The sequence below is a fragment of the Cavia porcellus genome, unplaced genomic scaffold (genome assembly GCF_034190915.1).
Source record: "Cavia porcellus strain 051 isolate PalLab524CR breed Dunkin Hartley unplaced genomic scaffold, mCavPor4.1 scaffold_18, whole genome shotgun sequence".
Lineage (NCBI taxonomy): Eukaryota > Metazoa > Chordata > Mammalia > Rodentia > Caviidae > Cavia > Cavia porcellus.
The window spans coordinates 56,388,236-56,402,555 of NW_026947501.1; positions in this window are offsets into that span (position 1 = coordinate 56,388,236).

Genomic DNA, 14,320 nt, shown 5'->3' on the forward strand with positions numbered 1-14,320 from the left:
CCAGGTGCCCTGTCACTAGTAATTGAAACCACTTTTTCTGGCCTTATATCTTGTGGCACAAACACCTCAACCACAGCATTGTAGACATCTATTTCTTGTGCTCTTCCAGGTAAAGACACCAGTTTTACCAGCTCTTCTTTCATGATGTCACCAACAGCATAAAGCAAAATTAATGCCAGCCCTGCATGATTATTTCTATCTGTGCTTTCATTCAAGTGCATAGAGTAACAATTCTTTGTAAGTCAGTGGTGAGCTGCTAACTTCTCTTATCATGCTCAGGACTCGATCTTTAACAGTCTTTCTGGTAAGTGGCATCTCAGAGATTCATTGCATAATTTTTCTTTGTTTGGGAAATCATGAAAAAGGGAATTACTCCCAAGCAACACAGCCATTTTGAAAAAATCAGAGAGGAGTGTATCCTGATTTACTATGCACAGCGAGATCTGAAAGCTGGCAGCTGTCAATGATTTGTTTTAGGGATTGCAAAGAAAAAAGAAGATTCAAGATTTATCATATATAGGTACAAATTACCTATAATGAATATGATCATTATGTATATCTACATTGTTCCAATAAACTTAATAAAAAGAAGAGGAATTTTACTTGAAAAAACAAGCAAATAAAAAACAACAAAAAAGGAAGATAGTTGCAAAAACTAAGCTACTGGTTTTAGTTTCAACAACTTTGACAACACGTGTTGATATCAAAGTGCCATCTAACACTCGATGTGTGATACACAACACTTTCCCCACACCGAATACATAACAGTTTTCCATTGTGTTCAATCGCTCCAGACGACTCCATCCAGGCGACCTGGAATGACATCCACTGTTTTCAGTTTAGCTTTTCTTGCTGTATTCATTTTTCGGTGTTCAAGATTTGGAGTCTACCAAAACACAAAATTAAAAAAAAAATGAAGCACTGTACAAATCTATCCTTATACCAAAAACAGCTAACGCTATTAGTTAACACCAAGAAATTATATTCCTTGAGTCAACAATTTAAAGCTGTGATTTTCAACTAGGTTCCTCTTTAGTTTGCTGACCACCAGCACAAGAGGGCACTGTTTCACTGACCACTGACATTTGGCCTGCTCTGAACAAAGAATCTGAGCGCATTTCCTGCCTTGTCGGGGTTTCTGCTAGAATCACAGCCAGTTCAAATATATATATATGCAATTACTTTTATAAATTCTTCACAAATTACTTAATACAATGCTGCAGATTCAAATATGTCAAGGAGACAGAACAACAGTAATAAAGAATCTCAGCCACTTAATTGGAATATCTCTTTGCTAAATCTTAGATATTAAATTTAAATTTGTCATAAGAAAATTCAAAGCCAAAATCTTGCATTAATAAAAATGATTGTATTGAAATCCATAGTCAGTCCAAGCAATATATATACTTCTTATTTTTAGGCAGTGGTGGAGGTAGGGAAGAGGATACGTTTAGCTGGTCTCAGGAGAAGACCAGTTGAGCACCCTGAGGCCATTTGTACAATGACTCAATATTTCATTATTGATCAGAAACTGAACAGGTATTATACTTTTTTATTTTAAAATGAAAAAAAAGGACAAAAATGATGATACAGAGTTTCCAAATAACACAATAGGAGATTAACAATGATTAATATTTTGTTTGTTGTTATCTTCAAAGTAGTTGCTCAGATCATAAGATACAGGGCTGAAAAAATCATCAAACAATGAAAGCACTGACTGTTCTTCTTGATGACCAACAGAGATTAGTAGTACACTTATCATATATATATTTGGGGATGTGGCCGACAGCCTTGTTGCCTGTGTTAAGGGTACAGCAAGAGGATAAGATAAAAAACAGAGATAAATTTAGTAATACATGATGAGTAGCTGGGAAGTGAATGTCTCCAGATGGGCTGAGAGAGACATTGCGATGCAGGCACTATTTATTGGGTGTATACAGTGATAGGCGGGACTATCAAAGATTGGGCCGGAGACTCAGAGGCCTATGACTCGATGGGCAAGTACAATCCTGGGATGACTCAAGAGGGCTGAGATGATCTATGCTAAGAAAGATCTTGCCCTGGAGTGTTTTTTTAGATTTAGTTGTCTTGGTTTTAGTCTTCGTGGGTGGGAGAAGATGGCCTATCCCTAAAGAGTCAATGGGAAATAAATGGGTGGTACTGGTAACCTCAAGCCTCCATTTCATCTATTAGAGAAGTATTCAGAATTAGCCATTATGAATTTGTGGTCCCCATCATGTGTATATTCTTTCCCCCTTTTTCTTTTTCTCCCTTCTAACATCCAAGTTATTCTTTCCTTTGTTGACCAGTTTCTTCTCTTTTTACTTTCACAGTATCTATTGTATATTTTGGATCCTATTTACTCTTGCAGTTTTTTACACTGGGGAGACAATATGAGCTTACATATGTGAGTTTGGTTTATTTCGCTTGTCGCAATTGCATCCATTTACATAAAAAGCCTCAAGTTTATTCTTCTTTATAGCTGAGTAGTACTCCATTGTATAAAAATATCACATCTTTTATATTTATTCTGTGATTAATGGGCATTTGGGTTGTTTACAAGATTTAGCTATTACAAATTGTACTACTATAAACATGAGTGCACACTGAGATGGGTTCATGAACAACAATATAGGAATCCAAGCAGCCAAATTGATAAATTTGGAATTTAATTAACTGAGCTCGGGACCACTCACAGATAGACCACCCTAGTTCAAGGTCCAAACAAGTGGCCCTGAACTGGAAAGTAACAGAGTTTTTAAAAGAGGGAATCACGAAAGATATCCTGTTGGAAATAATTGAGCTCGAATCTTTCATTAATTTTTGGTTGATACCTGTATCCTGCTTCTTTTGGTGAGCAGGTTAATTTTCCTCCTGTAGGTACAGCTCATTCTGCTTTTCTCATGGGACTTGTACCTTGAGTAATTTTCCATTTTTCTGAGTCAGATACAGGGCACTAGTTAAATGCAGGGCTCCAGATGGTGTCAGTTATGCCAAACCACAACACACATATGTTGTTGTGGTATGGTGTTTTCCATTCTTTTGGGGAAATACCCAGAAGGGGGAATAGCTGGATCAAATGGAACCTTCAAATCTAGCTTTTAGAGGAATCTCCACATTGATTTCTATAATGGTTATACCAGTCTACACCTCCCACCAACAGTGGAGAAAGGTTCCTTTTTCCACACAGCCTCACAGCATTTATTATTGGTTGATTTCTTGATGATAGCCATTTTTTTCTGAGGTGAGATGGAATCTCAGTGATGTTTTAGTTTGCATCTCTCTAATGACCAGTGATGCTAAACATGTTTTCATATATTTATTTGCTATTTGTATTTCTTCCTCTGAAAAGTGTGTATTCATCTCAGATGCCCATTGTTTTGACTGAGTCTTTAAATTTGGGGGACCTGATATTTTTCAATTCTTTATATGTCCTAGATAGATGCCCTTTATCTGAGGGACAGTTGGCTAAAATTTTTTCACATTCTGTGGGTTTTCTTTTTACTATGTTGGTGATTTTTAAAAAAAAATGTTAAATTTTAAAGATAGTAAAATCCAACAAAACAAAACAGAACAAAATCTATCAGAACAAAGCAACAAAATTGGTACAGGACACCAAGGCAGGATACTAGGAAAACAACAATAACCACTATAGTGTATCTTGTTATCTTCACAGTCGTTGTCCATTCCATTAAGTATAGCAAAATCAAACCAAAAACAAAACAGAATAAAACTAATTAACACAGAATATTGAATAAAGCAAAACAACCAGAACAAAGCAAAACAATGAGAACAATATTTGATTTCAAAGACAAGATAGAAGGGAAGTCCCCATTTTTGCTATATTGCATACTGTCATCCTCCCAAGTGATGTTCAGACTGCTGGCCCCAGGCCTGCAACATTAACCAAACAATACGAGTGAGCATTTAGTTGCTTTGTGTATCTTCACTGCTATCATCAGCCCGTGCTCTGAACCAGCTAGTTGATCACCAAAGTAGGGTAGAGGAGAAGGGGTTGATTCTCAGCCTTTGGGCCAGTAGGCTCATGGGGGGCCCTGTCTGCTTTTTCTTTACCTGGAACTCTTGCGCGGCTTGCAACGTTTACCAGAATGGCTGGCTTGTTGGCTTCTTGGTCAGCTTTTCCCAGTCCCAGCATGGCCAATTCTCAGGAGGCACTGATATTTCTCTGGTAATTTCTTTGGATGTGCAAAACTTTTTAATAAGATGAGATACCAGTTGTTGATTCTTTGGAGTATTTCTTGTGCAGTTTGGATTTTGTTCATGAACTCTTGCCTACACCTGTGTCGTCAAGATTTCTACCTACTTTCTCTTCCAGTAGATTTGGTGTTGAGGTTTTACTATTTAGATCTTTGATCCATTTTCACTTTAGGTTAGCTCAAGGTGATAGAAATGGATCTAGTTTTACTCTTTGGCATGTGGAAAGCCAGTTTTTCCAGCAACATTTATTAAAGAGGTTGTCTTTCTTCCAGTGAACATGTCTTGCTCTTTTGTCAAAGATAAAGTGTTTGAGGGCTTTTTTAGTTGTGCCTATATCTTCTAATGTATTCCACTGATCCTCATGTCTGTGTTTTTCCAGTACCATGATTATTTTATGACTAGTTTTACAGCATAATTTCAAATCAGGGATTGTGAGGACTCCTGCCTTGCCTTTGTTGACCAGGATTGCCTTTGCTATTCTAGATCTCTTGTGTTTCCAAATGAATGTTAGGAATGTTTTCTGTGGATCTAAATGAGATATACTAATGGTATATTGATTGGGGTTGCATTAAATCTGTATAACAGTTTTGGGAATATGGCCTTTTTCACAATGTTGGTTCTTTCTATCCATGAGCAAGGAATATTTTTCCATTTTCTGATAGTCTCTTCAATATCCTTTTTCAGAGTACTGTAATTTTCAATAGCTAGATCTTCTACATCCTTTTTAGATTGATTCCTAACTTTTCTTCTTTTCAATTTTATTGTGAAAGGTGTTTTGTTTGTGTACAAGAACCCTATTGATTTTTACATGTCAACTTTGTATCCAGTTATGTTGCTGAATTTGCTTATTAACTTTAGTGGAGTTTTTAGAGTCTTTTATGGAGCATATCATGTCATCTGCAAATAATAGTCATTTAACTTCTTTCTTTTTTTATCCTTATTTCTTTTATTTCGACCTTTTGTCTAATTGCTTTAGCTAATGTTTTCAGAACTATACTGAATAAGAGTGGTAAGAGTGGACATTTTTGTCTTGTTCCTGATTTTAGAGTGAAAGCTTTCAGTTTTTGTCCATTTAGTATGTTGTCCTAGATGGCTCTTATCAAATTGAGATAGAGACCATCTATTCTGATTCTCTGAGGGTTTTATCATGAATGAGTGTTGGACTTTATGAAAAGCTTTTTATGCATCTATTGAGATGATCATGTGATTTTTATTGTACTCCTTCCAGACCCAGCATGGTTTCTGCCAACTTACAGATCATGTGATTTTTGTCTTTGATTCTGTTGATGTGGTATATTACATTTATTGATTTGCATACGTTGAACCATTCCTGCATTCTTGTGATGAATTCACACAGTCATGGTATGTAATCTTCTTGATGATTTGCTGCATTTGTTTGCTAGTATTTTACTGAGGATTTTCACATCTATGTTCATTAGGGAGATTGGCCTGTAGTTATCTTTTTTAGTTGGATCTTTCTCTGGTTTTGATATCAGAGTAATACTTGCCTCCAGGAATGAGTTATGGAGAACTGCTTCTCTTTCAATTTCATTGAAGAGTTTGAAGAATATTGGCACTGAATCTTCTTAAATTTCTTGTAGAATTCAGCCTTGAATCCATCAGGATCTAAGCTTTCCTTTGTTGTTAATTTTTTCATTATGCTTTCAATTTCATTAACTGATATTGGGTTATTCAGCTTTGGTAATTCATGTTTCTAAGAATCTCTCCATTTCTTCTTATTTTCCAGCCTATGTGAATAAAGATTTTCAAAGTGGATATTGATGAGCTTCTGAATTTCCATAGGATCTATAGTGATTTCACTCTTTTCATTCCTTATTGCATGAATTTGAGTTTTTGTTTCTTTTTCTTGATAAGATTGGCTAGGAAAATATCAGTTTTGTTTATTCTTTTAAAGAACCAACTCTTCAATTTATTAATTTTTTGTATTGCTTTCTTAGATTGAATTGCATTAATTTCTGCTCTGCTCTTTAAAATTTCCTCCTTTCTACGAGCTTTGGGATTGATTTGCTCGCATTTTTATAGAAGTTTGAGGTGAAGCATTAGGTTGTTTACTTGCATTCATTTTGTTTTTTTGATGTGAGAATTTCCTGCTATATATTTCCCTCTTACAACTGCTTTCATTGCATCCCAACATGTTCCAGTACATTGTACTTGCATTTTTATTTGATTATAGATTATTGTTTAATTTCTTCTTTAATTTCATCTGTGATTCATTGGTTCTTCAGTATTATCTAATTTCCACGTGTTTGTGGAGTTTTTGTGGTTTCTTTTGCCATTAATTTCTAATTTCAGTGCACTATTATTGGATAATCTGAAGGGGGATAATTTCAGTTCCTTTGCACTTACTCAAGCATGTTCTATGAGTTAGTACATGGTCTGTTTAAGAGAATGCCTCCTGTGTATCTGAGAAGAATGTGTACTATGATGTTGTCAGATGAAGCACTCTATACACATCTATTAAGTCCATTTACTTACATGTTTGATTCAGTTCTGTTAGTTTTTGCTGACTTTTTGTTTAGCTGATCTATCTCTTTGTGACAATGAGGTATTAAGAGCTCCTTTACAATTGTATTATTGCTTATTCGATATTTCATGTCTATTAATATTTGTCTAATATAGTTTGGTGTGCCTGTATTTGGTGTATATACAGTGGAATTTTTAATTTCCTGGATATCTCTTTGAATCTGTTTCATGCATTCTATTAGTTTTGTACATTGTTCATTCAAGATTTCCATAATTTTCCAATGCACCTGCATTTTTATCTATGTCTTCCCTAGCTATGCTGAGCATTTCCTTCATTAAAGTAGCCATTTTTAAATCTGAGTGATTACTTTCTATCTAATTTTTTCTATAGCCTTGTGGATTTATATCTTTACTTTACTTACTATCTTTTCAGAAATTTCAGATATGTGTCTTCCAATGTTTTTTATGTTGACGTCTCCTATACTTGTTCTGGTTGGGTTGGAGGTCTGAGATTTTATTTTGCTTTTTTGTCTTGTCATTCTCACCTCTTGATTCATATTTCAGTCTTATCAATCTCACTAGTCTTGCCTGTCTATTGTGTGCAGCTTAGGCTGGTGTTCACTCAGTTGCTAGGTCCAACAGTGTAAGGGAGGGACCAGTCACCTGATTTCCTCCTGTGGGCCAGTTGAGTTTGTCCTGGAATTTTCCTGGGCTGACTAGCCTAGGAGTATTGATGTGAACCACCACTTCATATTGTTACTGCTGTTTCAGACTTTCCCAGTCCACCAGATCCACTGTCCATAGTGTGTGCCCCCGCTGGGGCCCTACTGTGTCACTGGGAGTCTTGCAGTCATACCCTGGCTTATCTGGGTAGGGAGAGGCCTCACCCATGCTCTAGTCTGCCTACTGAGGTCCTCTGAGTGGAGAGAGGTGTCATCGAGACTCCCACTCTTACGCCTGGTATTATATGTTTTGTAATTTAAAGAGGAAAAAAACAAAAAACAAACAAAAGAAACAAACAACAACAACAGAAATAACAACAAAGCCCCCAAACAATAGTGATATAGGATTTCAAGATGGTAGGAATTTAACAATTGTTATTATATTGCATATTGTTATCTTCAAAGGAGTTGCTCAGATTACCAGATATAGGCATGCAAAATTGATCATACTTTTTGAGAATTCTTGAATTTGTATGTTTGCTTAGTGTTTTTATTCATTATTTCTTAAACTATTAACACGCTGATATTAAAATAGTTCTGAAACATTTCTTAAAACCAAGGGACAGCAGGGAAGCAAATCTTCCTTAGGCTTAATCTAACCTGAGTTGGGTAAGACTGATGACTGAAAGAAATAATAGAGTGACTCAAATAGGAGACCTAGTCTTTATAGTTCTGTGTATCAATTATGCTCACTTTGGCTGCAGGTCAAGAGTAAACCAAAATGAAAAGGGCCTAATAACAATGGCATTTCTTGTTTTCTTAAATTTTGGAGGTAGATTTTTAGTATAACAATATTGTCAGAGACCCTGATTCTTTCTTTTTTTCCATTCTGTACTTTCCTCAGCATGTGGTTGTACCTTCTCAGTGTCCATTATACCAAACTCCAAGCCCCATGGAGAATATCTCAGGCAGAAAGAAAAAGAAAAAAGAACTTCTTTCATGTAGTTGTTGCTTCTGTCAGGGTAGGAAGTCTTTTCTGTAAGTTAGACCTAGAAATTTGACGTCTCATTAGGATTAAGTCAATACATCTTGTCATGTGAATATAGAGTGAACATGAATTTAAACCATGTGAATTCATTCTTTGGGGCCAGGAACACTGACTTCTTAATGGAATTAGGACTTTGTAAGAAAGAAAGGGAGCTGGAATGGATAACCAACAGGGTTCACCATAATGCTTTATTTCTCTTCTCTTTTTGATGTCACTTTAGGGATTTTGCCTATCATGTGACTACTACTCCCTTCCAAATATATATCTATTTTTAAGTTTCCTTGAGGTCCAGATACATTATCATTTGCCTATTATATATCTGTGTTTGGTTGTCTTGCAGTTGCTCAAATATGTGTATAAAATTGTATACCTTTTACCCCATCCTGAAATGGAGAACTTTTATTTCCTGCAAAATATACTGATTAAAATATTACCAGTCATCCTGTCATCAGTGCTAAGAAACAGGATTATTTTGAACTACTCTTCCACATCTTATTCTAAGTTCTCTTGATTTTAACGTTTTTCTACATCAATATATCTTTATTTATGCTATTTGAATGGATCTGTTAGTTGTTTTTAGGGTGATACTGTATGAGTTTGCATGAACATATGAACACATATTCAGGGTATGGATATATGAATGCATGTTCTGTGAGTTTTTAAAAAAATTTTATTTAAAAGGAAAAAGAGAAAAACACAAAACAAAACAAAGCGGTGTAAGGGTATAAGTAATACAGAACTACAAAAAAAAAAAAAACCCAGTAAGAAATCACCAGTTAATAGATTACATATTATCATCTTAGAGATAGTTGCTCAAATCACAGTATCAAAGCATACAAAGTGGACATTCAAACAGTGAGGCTGCAAACAGTTGTGTTCAATGATCCAACCAAAAACATTAATATGGTCAGCTATTTAACACCCCTAAACACACTTGCTGTTGTATCCTTTAGAGCTCTTTTTTCCCTCTCTTTTTTACAACAATAATTTACACATTTTGGGTTTTATTACTCCTTAGTTCTTATTACTTTTTTGGGGGGGGAGAGAATAAAGTCAAATATGGCAAAACAAAGCTGTCAGTCAAAACCAAGGATAGACATAGCACATGATATAAAACAGAGTATAAGGTTATTAACAATGATTATCAACAATGTCTCTTGTTTCTTTAAAAAGAATTGTCTACCTCATTAGATATTATAAAGTTGAACAAAACAGTAGAGAACAAGACCAATAAAACTTAAGCATTGTAAACATTACAGGACTTCCAAAGGAGACAATAGTCAAACCAGAATGGGCATCTTAGTGAATCTTATTGCCTTCAAAGTAGTTGCCTATACCCTCAAACTTGATACTATCATACAGAATGGAACAGAGTCTAATCGGTCAAAACAAGATAGTGGGAGTATTACAGGACTTCAAAACAAGTTAATAGGAAATCAAAAAAGTTACTATTATATATCCTGCTAATTTTTTAAATTTTCCCCTTAATTAAAACAAACATAAGAAATAACTAAATAATTTTTTTAAAGAATAAGGGAGAGATTGAGATAAAACAGGACATAACAATATAACAATACAGGTCAAAGCATGACTGTTTCAACAACCTAGTGCTTCACCACCAAATAACCCAACTTAATAGTAGTTACCATAGTGTCTGTCTTTTTCCTTGAAATATTTGGATAAAACTTCATATACTATAGCTTTAAATATTTCCATATCAAGAAGCCCAGAATATAGCCTTTCCAATTAATAAGTGAAAACTTTATAAGGCTTCAAGGCCACATAATGGGGAATCATGATTACCACATATTTTTATATATTTGAATCATTACTTACATTAGGGAAACTATTCGGTATTCACACATGCGAGATTGGTTTATTTCACTTATGAGTATGGTCTCAAGCTGCGCCCATTTATTGATAAATATCTCAATGTGATCCTTCTTTATAGCTGAATAATACTCCATTGTATAGAAATACCACAAATTTTTTATCCATTCCTCAGTTGATGGACACTTGGGTTGTTTCCAAGTTCTGGCAATTACAAATTGTGCTGCTATAAACATAGGTGCACATATATCACTGTGGTATGATGCTTTCAATTCTTCTGGAAATATGCCTAGAAGTGGAATAGCAGGAATAAATGGGACTTCCAATCCCAGCTTTTTGAGAAATCTCCAGACTGACCTCCACAAAGGCTGCACTAGTCTAAACTCCCACCAACAATGTAGGAGAGTTCCTTTTTCCCCACAGCCTCTCCAGCATTTGTTGTTGTTGGTTTTCTTGATCCTGGCCATTCTTTCAGGAGTGAGATGGTATCTCAGTGTGGTTTTAATTTGCATTTCTCTAATGACCAATGATGATGAACATTTTTTCATATATTTATTTGCCATTTGCATTTCTTCATCTGAGAAGCGTGTATTCATCTCAGATGCCCATTTTTGGATTGGGTCTTTGAATTTTGGGGGTCTGAGCTTTTTTAAATTCTTTGTATGTTTTAGACAAGAGTCCCTTGTCTGAGAGAGAGTTCACTAAAATCTTTTCCCAGTTTGTGAGTTTTCTTTTCACTATGCTGGAGATTTCTTTTGACATGCAGAAACTTTTTAATAAGAAGTGGTCCCACTTATTGATTCTGGGAAGTATTTCCTGTGCGGTTTGAGTCCTGTTCATGAATTCTCTACCTAATCCTATGTCTTCAAGGTTTCTACCCAATTTGTCTTCCAATAGATTTAGTGTTTCTCTTTTAATATTCAGATCTTTGATCCATTTAGATTTTAATTTAGTACATGGTGATAGACATGGGTCTAGCTTTAGTTTTCGGCAAATGGAGAGCCAGTTTTTCCAGCACCATTTATTAAAGAGACTGTCGTTCTTCCAGTGAACCTGCTTGGCTCCTTTATCAAAGATAAGGTGGTTGAGTGTGTTTGTAGTTGTGGTTGTATCTTCTAATCTATTCCATTGATCTTTGGCTCTGTTTTGATTCCAATACCATGTTGATTTTACTACTGTTGCTTTGTAGTATAACTTCAAGTCAGGGATTGTGATGCCTCCTGCTTTGTCTTTGCTGCTTAGAATTGCCTTTGCTATTCTAGGTCTCTTCTGGTTCCAGATGAAATTTAGGAGTGATTTCTCTAGATCTATAAGGTATGTTGACGGTATTTTTATTGGGATTGCATTGAATCTGTATAACAGTTTTGGGAGAATGGCCATTTTCACAGTGTTTGTTCTTCCTATCCATGAGCAAGGGATGTCTTTCCATTGCTGAGGTCATCTTCAATTTCTTTTTTTCAGTGTATTATAATTTTCACTGTATAAGTCTTTCACTTCTTTCATAAGAGTAATTCCTAAATATTTCATTTTTTTGTTTGCTAATGTGAAGAGTGTAGTTTCTCTTATTTCCATCTCTGTGATTTTGTTGTTCGTGTATAGGAATGCTATTGATTTCTGAGTATTGATTTTGTATCCAGCCACATTACGAATTTATTTATTGTATCTAAGAGTCTTTCCATGGAGTTTAGGGGGTCTTCTATGTAGAGTATCATGTCATCTGCAAACAATGATAATTTAACTTCTTCTTTTCCTATCTTTACCCCTTTTATTTCTCTCTCTTGCCTAATTGCTCTGGCTAGTACTTCCAGTACTATATTAAATAGGAGTGGTGATAAAGGACATCCTTGTCTTGTGCCTGATTTTAAAGTAAAGGCTTTCAATTTTTGGCCATTTAGTATGATGCTAGCTATTGGTTTGTCATAAATGGCCTTTATTATATTGAGGTAAAGACCATCTATTCCAATTTTCTGTAAAGTTCTTATCATGAATAAATGTTGGACCTTATCGAAGGCTTTTTCTGCATCTATAGAAATGATTATGTGATTCTTATTTTTGGCTTTATTGATATGGTGGATTACATTTATTGATTTACGTATGTTGAACCATCCTTGCATTCCTGGGATGAATCCCACTTGGTCATGGTGTATAATATTCTTGATGATTTGCTGCATCCTATTTGCCAATATTTTATTGAGGATTTTTGCATCTGTGTTCATTAGGGAGATCGGTCTATAGTTCTCTTTTTAGTTGGGTCTTTCTCAGGTTTTGGTACTAGAGTTATATTTGCTTCCAGGAATGACTTAGGAAGGGTTGCTTCCCTTTCAATTTCACTGAATAGTTCGAAGAGTGTCGGCATTAGGTCTTCTTTGTATTTTTTGTACAATTCTGCAGTGAATCCATCTGGGCCTGGGCTCTTCTTGGTGGGTAAGGATTTAATTACATTTTCAATTTCATTAACAGAGATTGGGTTATTCAACAGTTTTACATCCTCTTGATCTAACTTTGGTACTTCATATGTTTCTAAGAATCTGTCTATTTCTTCTGTGTTATCAAACTTTGAGAGTAGAGGTTTTCGAAATAGGTGTTGATGATCTTCTGTATTTCTATTGGGTCTGTAGTGATTTCACCTTTTTCATTTCTTATTGCATGAATTTGAGCTTTTTCTTCCCTTTTTTAAAAATAAGGTTGGCTAGGGGCTTAGCGATTTTATTTATTCTTTCAAAGAACCAACTCTTTGATTTGTTGATTCTTTGGATTGTTTTCTTAGTCTCTATTGCATTGATTTCTGCTCTGATTTTTATAATTTCCTCTCTTCTTTTGGCTTTGGGCTTGACTTGCTCTTCTTTTTCTAGCTGTTTTAGGTGTAGCATCGAGTTATTTATTTGTATTCATTCTGTTTTCCTGATGTGAGAACTCAGTGCAATAAATTTTCCTCTGAGGACGGCTTTCATTGCATCCCACAAATTCTGGTAAGTTGTTTCTGCATTTTCATTTTCTTTTAGGTATTGTTTAATTTCTTCTTTAATTTCTTCTGTGACCCACTGATTACTCAAGAGTGTGTTATTCAGTTTCCATGTGTTTGCAGGATTTTTGCAGTATCTTTTATCATTAATTTCTAATTTCAGAGCGCTATGATCCGATAACATGCAAGGGATGATTTCAACTCTTTTGCATTTGTTTAAATATGTTCTGTGAGCTAATATATGGTCTATTTTAGGGAATGATCCATGTACTGCTGAGAAGAATGTGTATTCTGATGTTGTTGGGTGGAACATTCTGTATATATCTATCAAATCCATTTGTTCGCAGGTGTAATTCAGTTCTGTTATTTCTTTGCTCATTTTCTGTCTGGTTGATCTGTCCCTTGGTGTCAAGGTGTATTGAGGTCTCCTGTTACAATTGTGTTACTGATAATTTGAGTTTTCATTTCTGTTAATAGTTGTTTTATATAACTGGGTGCTCTGGAGTTTGGTGCATGTATATTTAAGATAGTTATCTCTTCCTCTTGGAGTTTTCCCCTTACAAGTATGTAGTGACCTTCTTTGTCCTCTATGGTCATTGTTGGTTTAAAGTTCACATTGTCTGCAAACAAAATGGCTACTCCTGCCTTTTTTTGGATTCCTGCTGAATGAAGTATTGTTTTCCATCCTTTGACTTTCAGTCTGTGAGTATCCTTCTGGGTTAGATGGGTTTCCTGTAAACAGCATATGGTTGGATTTTGTTTCTTGATCCATTTTGCTAGTCTGTTTCTTTTGATTGGTGCATTGAGACCATTTACATTAATGGTTATTACTGTTAAATGCTGGTTTATTGTTGACATGTTATCTCTCTGCTGTTGCATCTTTATCTTTCTGTTCTGTTTAATTATCTGCTTTGCTTAGTGGTTTTTTCCTTTGTGTATCTAAACTGTCTTTCAATATTTTTTGCAGGGTTGGTTTGGTGTTCATGAAGTTCTTCAGCTGTTCTTTGTCATGGAAGTATTGTATTTCACCATCAATTTTGAATGATAGTTTTGCAGGATACATCAGTCTAGGTTGGAAATCATTTTGCTTTAGGATCTGGAATACTTCACTCCGTG